A 13,780-nucleotide genomic window follows, 5' to 3' on the forward strand; every position below is an offset into this window, starting at 1 on the left:
GTATAGTTATTATTATAATTCCTGTATCAAGATAATGGTTTATTATCCATGCTATAATTGTATTGAATGAAGACTCATTTACATGTGTGGATACATAGACAAAACACCGTCTCTAGCATGCCTCTAGTTGGCTAGCCAGTTGATCGATGATAGTCAGTGTCTTCTGATTATGAACAAAGTGTTGTTGCTTGATAACTGGATCACGTCATTGGGAGAATCACGTGATGGACTAGACCCAAACTAATAGACGTAGCATGTTGATCGTGTCATTTTGTTGCTACTGTTTTCTGCGTGTCAAGTATTTATTCCTATGACCATGAGATCATATAACTCACTGACATCGGAGGAATGCTTTGTGTGTATCAAACGTCGCAACGTAACTGGGTGACTATAAAGATGCTCTACAGGTATCTTCGAAGGTGTTAGTTGAGTTAGTATGGATCAAGACTGGGATTTGTCACTCCATGTGACGGAGAGGTATCTCGGGGCCCACTCGGTAATACAACATCACACACAAGCCTTGTAAGCAATGTGACTTAGTGTAAGTTGCGGGATCTTGTATTACGGAACGAGTAAAGAGACTTGCCGGTAAACGAGGTTGAAATAGGTATACGGATACTGACGATCGAATCTCGGGCAAGTAACATACCGAAGGACAAAGGGAATGACATACGGGATTATACGAATCCTTGGCACTGAGGTTCAAACGATAAGATCTTCGTAGAATATGTAGGATCCAATATGGGCATCCAGGTCCCGCTGTTGGATATTGACCGAGGAGTCTCTCGGGTCATGTCTACATAGTTCTCGAACCCGCAGGGTCTGCACACTTAAGGTTCGACGTTGTTTTATGCGTATTTGAGTTATATGGTTGGTTACCGAATGTTGTTCGGAGTCCCGGATGAGATCACGGACGTCACGAGGGTTTCCGGAATGGTCCGGAAACGAAGATTGATATATAGGATGACCTTATTTGATTACCGGAAGGTTTTCGGAGTTACCGGGAATGTACCGGGAATGACGAATGGGTTCCGGGAGTTCACCGGAGGGGGGCAACCCACTCCGGGGAAGCCCATAGGCATTTGGGGGGGTCACACCAGCCCTTGGTGGGCTGGTGGGACAGCCCACCAATCCCCTATGCGCCAAGAGAGAAAAAATCAAAGGAAAGAAAAAAAAGGAAGAAGTGGGAAGGGGGAAGGACTCCCTCCCACCAAACCCAGTAGGACTCGGTTTGTGGGGGGGAGAGTCCTCCCCCCTGGCTCGGCCGACCCCTTGGGGATCCCTTGGACCCCAAGGCAAGGTTCCCCTCCCTCCTCCTATATATATGGGGCTTTTAGGGCAGATTTGAGACGACTTTCTCACGGCTGCCCGACCACATACCTCCATAGTTTTTCCTCTAGATCGTGTTTCTGTGGAGCTCGGGCGGAGCCCTGCTGAGACAAGATCATCACCAACCTCCGGAGCGCCGTCACGCTGCCGGAGAACTCTTCTACCTCTCCGTCTCTCTTGCTGGATCAAGAAGGCCGAGATCATCGTCGAGCTGTACGTGTGCTGAACGCGGAGGTGCCGTCCGTTCGGTACTAGATCGCGGGATTGTTCGCGGGGCGGATCGAGGGACGTGAGGACGTTCCACTACATCAACCGCGTTCTCTAACGCTTCTGCTGTGCGATCTACAAGGGTACGTAGATCACTCATCCCCTCTCGTAGATGGACATCACCATGATAGGTCTTCGTGCGCGTAGGAAAATTTTTGTTTCCCATGCGACGTTACCCAACAAAACACACCATATAGGAAAAGATGGTCGCGAGAGGGCCAACTAGGGCCCCACAAGCCATTAGGGCGTGGGTAGGGGGCGACGTGTTGGCTTGTGCCCAGATGGTGCCCCCTCTCCGGTATATTTTTGGCCCAAAAACTCTCAAATATTTCAGGAAAATTCTTCGTAAATTTTCAGGTCATTTGGAGCAAGTTGATTTTTTTGCCCTTTTCTCGGTTTCCCTGTCTAGAATTTTAGTTTCCAGACATTTCCTCTCAGCGACGTACCTTACATATTCAGAGAGAAAAAGGCATAAGAATTGTATGATAATAATGGATAATGGACAATACGAACACCAATATCAATAGTAATTCATGTTGCAAAATGAGCATATCATTGCATCATAAAGTGGAACAATGACCAAGAATAATATAAATATCAATTGGAAATCATGATGCAAAATGAATATATCACCCCAAGCCATCAAGGCACGACCAAACCCCTTGGGCGCGCCCTGTTGGCTTGGCACCACCTCGTGTGGCGTCACGTCTCCCTGTGAAGCTTCCAAATCTTATTTTTGTCCAAAAAAAATACCAAAAAGTTTTGTTGCATTTGGACTTTGTTTGGTATTGATTCCCTAAAAAGCCAGAAACACATAGAAAACAGCAACTGCCACAAGGCACTAGGTTAATAGGTTAGTTATCAAAAAATTGATATAAAACAACATATAAATGCATATAAAGCATCCAAGATTGATAATATAATAACATGGAACAAAAAAAAATTATAGATACATTACAGACATATCAGCCACCCCCTCACCGCGCCCTGTTGTCTTGGGACCACCTCGGGCACCATCTTGCGTTGATCCCCACTCCCAAAAATCACATATATTCCAAACAAACTCAATAAAATTTTATCGCGTTTGGACATTGTTTAATATGTATTTTATGCAAAACTAAACACATACAAAAACAGGAACTTGCACTCGGCACTCGCTCAATATGTTAGTACCAAAAATAATATAAAATGTTGCCAAAAGTATATGAAAGTTGTATAAAATTGGCACAAAACAATCAAAAATTATAGATACAATGGAGGCATATCACACCCCCAAGCTTATACGTTTGGTTCTTCTTTGGATATTACCTTGGGGTGCCTTGGGCATCCCCAAGCTTAGGGTTTTTTCTGCTCCATATTCCTTCATCCATCGTTGTCTCACCCAAACTTAAAAATTTCAGCAGACAAAACTCAACAAAAACGTCATGAGATTTGTTAGTATAATAGGAAAATCGCAAACTTTAGGTACTGTTATAAACTGAGTCCTATGTAATCATTGCATAAGTTACTATATTCTAAGTTCTCCATGACTTATACCCCCCCGGTATAATCCATAGCATCATCAAAACAAGTAAACTATGCAAGCAAAAACACAATCTGTCTAAAACAGAGCATCTATAGTGATCAACACTAAAATCATACTTATGTAACTCCAAAAATTCTGAACAATAAGGACAATCTTGGGCATTTTTATACCAATATTGTGTAAAAAACCATATCAATCAGAGGTCCAAGTAAAATTAAAGAAATTCTGCACTCGACGTGAAAGTTTCTCTTTTTGCACAGGATCAATTCTATTATCTTCCAAATCATCCCAAAGGATTTACTTGGCACAAAAACCAATTAAAATCTAAAAATAGAACCATTAAGTAGCAATAATCACGTCAACACACCAAAACAGAAAGTAGAACAAAAAAATAAGATAACAATTGGGTTGTGTACCAACAAGCGTTATTGTTTCATGCCCCTAGCTAGGCATAATGCATTGTACCAAGTGTTGTCATCCTTCATGTTTAGTCCATAGGTTGCCCTCGTGATATATTCATAAGGTGGTTTAATTCTTTTTCTAGGGAAGTGTTTCGTCCCTTTCTTTAATGGTAATTCGAATCTTATGTTTCCTTCCTTCATATCAATAATAGCACCTATAGTTCGTAAGAAAGTCCTACCAAGTATTATTGGGCAAAACATATTGCATTAAATATCAAGCACACTGAAATCTACAGACACATAATTTCTATTAGAAATAATAAGAACATCATTTATTCTAACTGAAGGTTTCTTAATAGTGGAACCGACAAGATGCAAGTTAAGGTAACATTCATGTATACCGGTGAGACCTAGTTGAGAGATCGATAGAAGAGGTGTCTAGAGGGGGTGTGAATAGACTACTTGCATAATTAAAATTCTAGACTTTTCCCAGATTAATGGTTGGAAGATTTTAGAGATTCTAACAAGTCTGGTGCACCCTACACATGCTAGTCAACAAATATGGCAGTGGAAAAGTAAAGACTTTGCACATGTACTAAGGAGTAGAGTTTAGGAAGATCAAACACGAAGATGTTGACACAATGATTTTTGGCATGGTTTTGATAGGTGGCGCTATCGTACGTCCATGTTACTGGAGAATTTAACCCACGAAGAGTAATGACTGCGAGAGTCCATGGAGGGCTCCACCCACAAGGGGTCCACGAAGAAGTGGGCTTGTCTATTCCACCACTGCTTCGGTCCACACAGGACTAGCCTCACTCACGGTAGATCTTCACGAAGTAGGCGATCTCCTTGCCCTTACAAATATCTTGGTTCAACTCCACAACACGAAGTAGGAGGATCCCAAGTGACACATAACCAATCTAGGAGGCACCACCCTCCAGAAGGTAATAGATGTGGTAGAACGATGAGCTCCTTGCTCTTGTGCTTCTTGATGACGAGTTGATGAATATACTTCTCGCCGCTCATTGGTTACCCCAAGTGGAAGGTGGAGATGTAGTTAGCAGCAAGTTCCCCTTACACGGAGACTATAAGGTTTATCGAACCAGGAGGACTCCAAGGATCAACAAGTAGGTGTCCACCGCTCTGGCGCTAGCAGAAGACGTGGACCTGCACACACAACAAATAACTTTGCTCCCAACGAGTACAGACAGGTTGTGAATCTCTCCGAACTTGTAGTTTGCAAAGGATCAAAACACAAGCGGGAATAGTGATAGTGATTGCAACGGAAAAGTAAATGAAAGAAGTAAATGGTGGAGGTGTAAGCAATGGTGGTGATATGGACCAGAGTCACATGATCTTCACTAGTGATGTCTCTCTCCCAAAAGACGATAAACAACTATGCTTGGGTAAACAAATTATAGTTGGGCAATTGACAGAATTATAAACGCACCACAATGCTAATTATGCTACTTGAAAGTTAGAGGGTCAATAGTAATGGACAGTACGCCAAGACAAGTAGACCGTTTATTCATCGGCATCTACTTACTAATAATCCACCTTGAGATATCTATCCAGAACATCTCGCTGGTATTAAGTTGCGAGCCCCACCCAAAGTGTAAACTCAAAGCAACAGACAACTGAGTTAACGAACTACGCGTAAGGTAAACAATCCTTGCAACCGTGGTCACAAGCACCATTGTTTTCTCCCTAGTGGCAACAACACAACCCCTAGTCTCATGTTTCTCTCAATCAAGCTAGACATCAGGGGGCATGAAACTAAAATCATGCATAATGCTCCCTCTTGGAGTTACAATCTACTACTCGGCCAAAGCAATAAAGAGCAATGGAGAACATGCATGAATTACTAAAGAACATAATATAAAAGGATAATCAAATATATAACTCATCACAATCTGAACATAATCTCATAATCCATCGGATCCCAACAAACCGAGCATAGCAATAGCAGGAAAATTACATAGGTGCCTTGATCATGTAGGGCAGCTGTAACGCCCAAGATGCGATCCTATCCTTATTTTGGCGCGAAGGCCTCGACAAGGATAGAAACGCATCTCGTCGTTTCGCAAGAATGGATATCGTTACAAGTACATGTACTGAAGAGAAGAGTATATGGAATTGGCTTACACTCGCCACAAGCTACATCAGAGTCATATTAGTACAATACATAAATATCACGACGAAGAGCAGGGTCCGACTACAAATGAAAACAAACGAGAAAAGAACGACGTCCATCCTTGCTATCCCAGGGTGCCGGCCTGGAACCCATCCTAGATCGATGATGATGAAGAAGAAGAAACTCCAACTGAACAATCATCGCGCTCACGTCTTAATATCCTTTACATGTACCTGCAGCTGGTGTTGTAGTAATCTGTGAGCCACAGGGGACTCAGCAATCTCATTTCCAAAGGTATCAAGAGTAGCAAAGCTTAATGGGTGAGTTATGGTTAAGTCGTGATGCTGCAGCAAGCGACTAAGCATTATTTAGTGGCTAACTTACGAGTACAAGAATAAAGAGGGGCATGATCTACGCATAGCGGATGTGAACTACTGATGATCAAATGAATGATCCCGAACACCTACTTACGTCAGACATAACCCCACCGTGTCCTCGATCGGAGAAGGAACTCACCAAAGAGATAGTCACAGTTACGCACTTAGTTGGCATATTTTACTTAAATTAACTTCAAGTTTTCTAGAACCGGATGTTAAACAAAGTTTCCACGTTGCCACATAACCGCGAGCACGACTTTTCGAAAGATTTAACCCTACAGGGGTGCTCCAACTAGTCCATCTCAAACTACCACACGCTGCGACGGAATGACCTTGATCAGGGAAACCCGTGATCTCCTCGGATTCCTATTGGAAAAACCTCAACCTCGAGATAACCCAAAGCATCCTCGGAATCCCTCGCACAAGACGCTCGATAAAGGTAAATAAGTCCAGCAAGGCCGCCCGACGTGCCGACAATCCCGATAGGAGCCGCGTATCTCGTTCTCAGGGCATAATCAGATGAGCGCAGCGTACGGTGGCCTGATAGAAATCACCCGAGTTGCTCCGGGTTGGCCCCGCACACGACTCTATTTTGGACGAGCACCATCAGCACTTGCCCTCCCTGTATTATGTTAAATTACTCCTCGGGTAGCGCTAACTCCCTATGTTTTTTAGTATTAACAAAATTATTATGTTGGGCAAATATAGTACCAATGTTGGGCCTTGCCAGACGAGCGTTATCCCAAAGCAAGCATCTAAGGGGTCCCCATAACAACCCCAAACATGTTATGAACGCTCATTTATGGAACATAACAACGGTAGCCAAAACTAAGGCGCCAAAGGTGGAACAAAACACCAGGCTAGAAAGGCCGAGCCTTCCACCTTTTACCAAGTATATAGGTGCATTAAATTAAATAGCAATTATATGGTGATATAACAAGGAACCCATGTTAACACATGCAAGCAACTGCACCTGCAACTAGCAATGCTAAACAAGGTTAAAAAAGCGGTAACATAGCCAATCAGTGGTTGCTAGGTTGTGAATAGGTTGAAGGTTTTCATAGCAATGTTGTGAGGCTGATGTTTAACAGGTGGTAGGCAGCGAGGCATAGCGATGGAAACGATAAAAAAAGCATGGCAATGATAGTAATGGTATCTGGGGAAATGGTCATCTTGCGTGAGATCCCGCTTGGAAGAAGAACGACTCCGTGAAGCAGACGAACCGATGTAGTCGAACGGGTCCTCACTTTTCGACACGCTTGCGGAACTCTATCGAGACGAAGCAAACCGGGAACAAGCATCAACCCAGATATTCACCACGGCACATGCACGACAAGATGCAATCCACATATGGTGCATGATCAGTTGAATATATGCAAGACATGGCATGTCAATTCACAACAATCAAACACTACACATTAAGTGAAGTTCAATATGCAACGAGTTGGATATTGACGAAACTACACATACGAATTATTTAGTTCTATCCCGATTAGGTACACGACAATATTAAATGTTGGTTAAACATGGAAAGATGTGAAGCTTAATTAAGCTACCTATCTAGGTATTTTAAATGAGGTCGGAAACGACATATAACATCTCCGAACTGACCTCATACGTTAATATAATTCTGTCCAGATCTGAACTAACACATTTTAATATTTGTTAAACAGCAAAATAAATAGGTTCACGTGATTCTTTGTGTCGTTCCAATCAATTTACATATATGGAACATCTCCAACGGAGCTACGGTTCAAAAGATATGATCACCGCAAGATATGATGCCATGAATGCAATATGTATGCAAATGGCAGCCACAACATTCCAACCCAAGAAGGCAGCGACATAATATGAAACTATACAAGATTCTAAGCAAGTTTCATATAGGACACGATCAAAACGGGACAACGGTTTAACAAATACAAGCTACATAAAAATAGTCATACTCTGCCAAAAATAGCAACATGGCATTTTCTACACCCCAAAACAACAAGCTACATAAACCTAAAATGCTCAAACAAGACATGAGGCAGTAGTAGTCAAGATGCACTACAACATCCTACTAATAACATCTAGCATGGAAGCATGGATCACTAGGAAAAGAACTCACAAATGGCATCGCACACACAGTTTCAGACTTAGTGAAAATATCAGTTTTTGACAGTGCAGTTTTCGATCTGAAGGCATATTGACAGCAGCAAAACTATATGCTACATGACACCAATTGGCATGAAAATTTACAACATGCTAGATAATCTTAAGGACTACAAATAACTCCATTGGACCAACCTCAAAGGAGCTATAGATCAGTAGCAAAACTCATGGCAAGACAGCAACAGAATACTACAGATATGAGACTTCGAAATATTTCAGCATCTCCAAAACAACACTATTTTCTAGCATGTTGACAACAATCAAACAACACCTAAACATGGATTTATAAAGCAACCAAAAATACCAGGGGCTAAAATACATATCCAAGAGCATATCTCTAGTTGACAACTCATGCATATCACGCACGGAATAAATCCCACAAAATAAACAAAAGGACAACATGGCAAAATATCATGCGCACTAACTTACTCAAAAGCTAAAACTAAATGCACAATTAAATTCTTCGGATTTTTTTACCCCGAAGATATATATAATATGCGGGGTTGCAAAATAAAACTAACGCCACACGTATATGCGAGAATATGTCCTAAACACGACATAGCAAACTAGCGACGGAACCTACATGCAAAAATGCAAATAACTACTCTAAAATACATGGCAAAGGGTCTCGAACAACATGAACATTTTATCTATGGTATTTGAACAATCCGGACACACACAAAAATATCTACGCAACAAATAACCTATTAGGACAGCACACTATTCTAGGCAAACGATGGGTCAAACCACTCCAAACATGCATGCAAGTTTCAAAATATTATTTTACGCGAAAAACTACACGAGTTACATATATAATACATCGCGATCCGATGCACGGTTAATTATCTATGGGCGTTTTAAATTATCCTAATTGCTAAAATTATTAAATCAAGATCCTAAAAAAAAGACTAACGGGTCGAATTGGTGGGTGCAGGATAACTAAACAACGCATCTGCGCAATATAGAGGGCTCGGGTGTTGGCTCACCTTGGGCCGACCCGATCGGGTGGAGAGGCAGGCCGACTGGAGGCGAGGAGGACCTAGGCTGGCCGGGGTGAACTAGGCCTGGTATGGCTGCAACCGTCGCGGCCGAGGGCTGTGGTCAACGGGAGCCATCCTCTCCCAGATCCGATCGGGACGAGGGGAGGCAGGGGCTCACGATGGCGATGCTGCGGCTGGCGAGATGGGGCACTCAGGCGGCGGTCGACGGGATCCGGCCGGTGGCGGTGCTCCAGCGAAGGAGGCGACCGGAGGAGCACCGGCAGCGCTAGGGTTGGCGACGAGAGGCGGCGACGCACCACGACGCGGGATCTGCGGGGCGCAACAGAGGAGCTTCGGCTGCGGCTGATGGCAGGCACCAGCGCGGGGACCGAGGGGGCGGCGCATCCGGCGGCTCGCCGGCGGCACCGATGGGTTGTGCAACGCGACGGGGAGGCGGCGTCACGAGCTGGTGCTGCTGCTCCTCGGAGGCTCGGGTGCTGGCGGCTAGCGGTGGCCGGTGCTGGCCCGGATCGGGCCCAGGCGGGTCAGATCTGGGTCCAGCGGGCCGACGGCTGGAGGAGAGAGAGAAGGAGGTGGGAGAGGAGGCTAAGGTCTAGGGTTCGCACGGGAACCGAGGGAGAGAGAGAATGGATGTCTATTTATGGAAAACGGGCTAGGGTTATCGGAATCCGGCTCCATTTTCAACCACGGGATTGCGATCGGACAGTCACGGACGCGGGAATGGCTAGGTGAGCTGTGTAAAGTAGGCTAGCCGGAGATGAGAGGAAAAAACGGGCATCCGACAACGTATTTTAAAACACCGAAAAATGTCTAACGATAACCGAATACAGTGCCGCTACGGTCTACCGTTCGGGTACCACACGAACTCCGATTGCGACGAAAATTGGCAGGCGGCCTACCTATATTAAAATAAGACCACACGCCTAGTTTCAACCCAATCAAAGGAAGTTTTATACACACTTTTAAAAACAAGGTTTTTACAATGCTGCGGGCGCGTGCGCGTGTGGTCGGGCTCAATACGGGCAACGACGAGAACAGAGAGAACCGGCAAATAATAACGGATCCAAGTTTTAAAAACTGGCGGCAACGGAGTGCCGATGCAATGTAGATGATGCGATGATGAATGCGACTCACAATGTAATCACACAACGAGAAAGGAATAAAAGGGGAATCTTCTGGGGCGTCGGTCTCGGGTTGTCACAACTCTTTGACACTACAAGAGGATCTCGACCTGAGATCCAAGAGTGAATGGGGAAGAGGATGAGAAAGCAAGAGGTAAAACTTAGTTGCTCCTTGGCAATGAGTGAAACCAATGACTCTTGGGGGTTGCAAAGAGGTGAAGAATGATATAAGAAACAAGGAAGAATTCACTCAAAATTTCGGCAGCACTTCGGTAGGAAAAGAGGACAAAATTCGATGCAATGGAAAGATCTTGAGAAGATTCACAACAATCCAACTAAACTGATAAGCAATGAGAGAACGTGATCTTGACAGAACAAGATGATAGATTGAAGAGAGCAGCATCACCACAACAAATGAACAAGAGAATAGAAATTAGATCTTGGAAATAACGAACGAAGAAGAAAATGACAACTACTACCACAAGAATCCCGAAGAGCACCTTGAGAATGAAGAGATCTTGAGATGCCTAACAGAATCTGAATGAGGCACCGAAATAATTGAGAGATGAACGAAGAGACAACAATTGAGAAGAATTTGAGAACGAAAGCCGAAAGCCGGGAACGAAGAAATCTCGTGAAATGATGGCCTTTGGAGGATCAAGAATGAAAACAACTCAGAAAAGCACCGAATAGCAAGAAGAGATTCTCATGATTGGGAACAATTCAAGATGATGCCACAGAGCTGAAATGATGAATCTTCAAGAGAATGGACCAGGATTTGTCAGAAACACTCCTTCGTCTTCTAAGCTGAAAATGATGAGAAGAACACCACCAAGAATAACTGAGACACTCTGGATTTATGAAGAATGGAAGGTTGAGCCAAAGACGAGAAATAAATTCAAATATATCTTGGAGAAGGGATATGACTGATGGAAATCATTCTTACATCATATTTGAAAAGAGTAAGAGATCTCCGGAAAATATTACAAGAGTCACATAAGATCCTGAGAAAAACCTGTGGGTTATGGGCCCACTCAAAAGAAACCACCGTTGAAACAATTGATTAGAAGGATTGATATTGCAACGGTATAAAGAAAACTAGATGAGGTTGGGATCCTCGAAATAATTGAAAGAATTGAAAACAAGAAACTTCTGAGATATCTTCAACACTCCGGATAGAAAAGAGAGGAATGAATAAACAAGATAGGTTGATAAGAATTTCCAACATAGGAAAGAATATAAAAGATGAAAAAGATATGATGACACGTATAACTGAATTGAATTCACTGGAAAAGATGACAAGAATGAATAAAGATGAACACGAAGCTCCTGAGAATCTTCACAATGAATCACTGGATAGGACACGGAAGAAAAGATAGCGGAAGACACTTGGATGAAAATTGAATTAGTGAAGAAAAGGGTGGAAGGGCGGGGAAAACAAAGACAACTTGGGACAGATGAGACGAACTCCGGAAGAAATGAGAGATTGAATTGACTTGAACAGAAGCACTCCGGTAGGAAAAGAATTGACAAGACAACTTCGGTTGAAAGAATTGATAAGACAACTTGATTGAGCAAAAGGATTTGCATTCCCATAAAATACGAGAACGCCTCTTGGAAATATATGAAATCACCATTTGACATCAAAGCAACTCTAATTACCATACTCCAACAAAACAAGGGGTGAGGCTGATGAAACAAGCCAGAACAAATTCATGATAGAGATTCCGTCTGATTTTTTCGTGGATGAGGCTCGCACGGGCTGTATCCTACAGTAGCCATCATGTACAAGGCAGTGCACATGACATACGAACCGTCTCCGAGTCGTAGCAAGCTACAAGTACTTTTTAAGACACAACGAGAACCACTGTAAAACGACCATGAACAAACGAATCCACTAGATGTCGAACCCCAACCTAACATCATGCGTTTGTTGGAAGATTGTCCTATAAGTAACTACTTGAATTCCCACCTAAGAACTCCCAAAATTTCTGGTCATGCAATCTGATCCACGGATACAAGGAGTAATATATCACTCAACTCATATACTAACCCGTCCAGTGTATCACATGCGTCAACACATAACCAGAATATCGGAAACTCATCTATCTCAGATCCTCGTAATCACAACGATACTAAGTATGGCGATACACCAGGATCTATCTGCACCAGTACTAGGGAAGCCGGACTCCTCTCGCCACTACTAGTATTGAAGCAATTTCGAACATCCTTCGTCCTGAGATACTAAGAAATCTGAATGATAACAATGTGCTCAAGCATCCCCTGGAGCTCAACTCCCCGGAAGAAATCAAGTCAGACAAGAGGCATCAAGATAGAACTCCATCACATCGACATCATATAGATTCCAAAAATATCCATGTGATCCTAAAAAAAATTGAGTGAGAAGAGGAGTAGAATTAAAATTATTACGTCAAGATTCCTCACCAGAGCATAGAAGAGGAGAAAAAAGAATCCTACTCTCTGATATATAACTAGACTCAAGGCAATTTTTCACTAGACTCGACTCGGCCATGTTCGATCAATCAAGGGGGCTCCTAGGTCGGTACTGCTCCAAATGAAAAATCATCGCGCTCACGTATTAATATCCTTTACCTGTACTTGTAGCTGGTGTTGTAGTAATCTTTGAGCCACAGGGGACTCAACAATCTCATTTCGAAAGGTATCAAGACTAGCAAAACTTAATGGGTGAGGTATGGTTAAGTGGTGAGGCTACAGCAAGCGACTAAGCATCATTTAGTGGCTAACTTACGAGTACAAGAATAAAGAGGGGGATGATCTACGCATAGCAGACGTGAACTACTGATGATCAAATGAATGATCCTGAACACCTACTTACATCAGACATAACCCCACCGTGTCCTCGATCGGAGAAGGAACTCACGAAAGAGACAATCATGAATACGAACTCAGTTGGAATATTTTACTTAAATTAACTTCAAGTTTTCTAGAACCGGATGTTAAACAAAGTTTCCACGTTGCCACATAACCGCGGGCACGACTTTCCAAAAGATTTAAGCCTGCAAGGGTGTTCCAACTAGTCCATCGCAAACTACCACAAGCTGCGACGGAATGATCTCGATCAGGGAAACCCGTGATCTCCTCGGATTCGTATTGGAAAAACCTCAACCTTGAGATAACCCAAAGCATCCTCGGAATCCCTCGCACAAGACGCTTGATAAAGGTAAAACAAGTCCAGCAAGGCCGCCCGACGTGCCGACAATCCCGATAGGAGCCGCGTATCTCGTTCTCAGGGCACAATCGGATGAGCGAAGTGTACAGTGGCGTGATAGAAATCACCTGAGTTGCCCCGGGTTGGCCCCGCACACGACTCTGTTTTGGACCAGCATCATCAGCACTGGCCCTCACTGTATTATGTTGAATTACTCCTCGGGTAGTGCTAACTCCCTATGTTTTTCAGTATTAACAAAATTATTATGTTGGGCAAAT

Source organism: Hordeum vulgare, chromosome 6H (assembly GCF_904849725.1).
Source record: "Hordeum vulgare subsp. vulgare chromosome 6H, MorexV3_pseudomolecules_assembly, whole genome shotgun sequence".
Taxonomy (NCBI): domain Eukaryota; kingdom Viridiplantae; phylum Streptophyta; class Magnoliopsida; order Poales; family Poaceae; genus Hordeum; species Hordeum vulgare.